The sequence below is a fragment of the Orycteropus afer genome, unplaced genomic scaffold (assembly GCF_000298275.1).
Source record: "Orycteropus afer afer isolate SDZICR_OR568_19922 unplaced genomic scaffold, OryAfe1.0 scaffold00410, whole genome shotgun sequence".
NCBI classification, from domain to species: Eukaryota; Metazoa; Chordata; class Mammalia; order Tubulidentata; family Orycteropodidae; genus Orycteropus; species Orycteropus afer.
Window position 1 is genome coordinate 934,451 of NW_006921997.1, and position 1,389 is coordinate 935,839.

Consider the following 1,389-nt stretch of genomic DNA (forward strand, 5'->3'; position numbering starts at 1 on the left):
CTCAAATTCTTCCTTTGCAAAAGAGGATCAATTCCTACTTTACATGGTTCCTGGAATTACTTAATGAGCTATTCAGTGTTACCTGTTTTGTACATTGACAAAAATCCACATTAAGCATTTCTTCAGTATGTTTTACGTTCTCCATCATATCCTCTTGTCTTTTCTTCCACCATTCCCCTCTCTCCTCCTCAACTCCCTGTTTATACCACTGTTAACATTTTTTCTCTGTTGGTGTACATGCTCCCCCACCTCGTCACCTCCCAGAGGTCAGGAACTGTACCTACTCAGTTCTCTATGTCCAGCACCTAGCTCAGTGCCTGGCATGTAAAAGATGTTGACGGAAGAACACATGAAAATTAATAAATCATAATTATGAGCAAATAAAGATTTACCAAGGCCATTTCAGTGGAAGAAAATCATCAGATTATATAAAGCTGACTGGAGAGTAGCAACTCTCAGCCTACATTTAACTTTCCTGATGTTTAACATTGACTATATAGTTTGAAGGTAAGATTTTAGGAGCTGTCATCTCAGACTTACAATTCATTTAAGTTGCATTTATTAGATGTGATAAAACTCACTACTTAGACCCTGGCTAATTAATGAGTGTGCTTTCCATTTTAATCCCTGTTACCTACAAATGTTTGAATTAGCATTTAATGTTTATTTTGAGTTACTGCTGATATTCCAGTGCTTTTGCAACTCAGTGTAAAAATGGTTTTCAGTTCCTTCCAGTATAACCAAAAGAGAAGCAAGGATGCATCAGAAAAAAAGCATTTCATCTCGAACATTTTATAACTGGAAGTAGCCTCATTGTAATTTCATTCTTACATGATTTGCGTCACCGAGTAAACATTTACCACCTACTCCCTCTGACCTTCCACCACTACATGTGGTACAAGTCTACTTGTGGTACAAGTCTTTTTGTATTTAAAATAAGTAGAATTGTCCTCTCCTTATTAGCACACACTATCCAGTCAGCTTGTAACCATGGACAACTAAATTGTAGTTCTAGAGAGCTTGGCCTTGTTTTTCAGCTTTATCCTTGATGAGTTCTTGAACTTTACAGTGGGCTTCCAAATCATCTGCAGTGCTTGTGAAACGCTGAGTCTTACTCAGTAGGTCTATGGTGGGTCTGAGATTCTGCATTTTTAACAAGCTCCCAGGTGATACTGATGTTGCTGCTCTGTGGACCACACTTCTGGCATAAGGTTCTAGACAATTTTGATTCATTACAACCACAATTATTTGGACATGATCCTCCGATATCTGTGATACTTTTCCTCTGATTATGCCATTCACCTATCTTCCAAATTCATATTAATGTTCTTTGGACCTAGACGCTGGGTCATCTAGTCAACCCCAGCTTGGATTTCGTGCTCAAGCCCC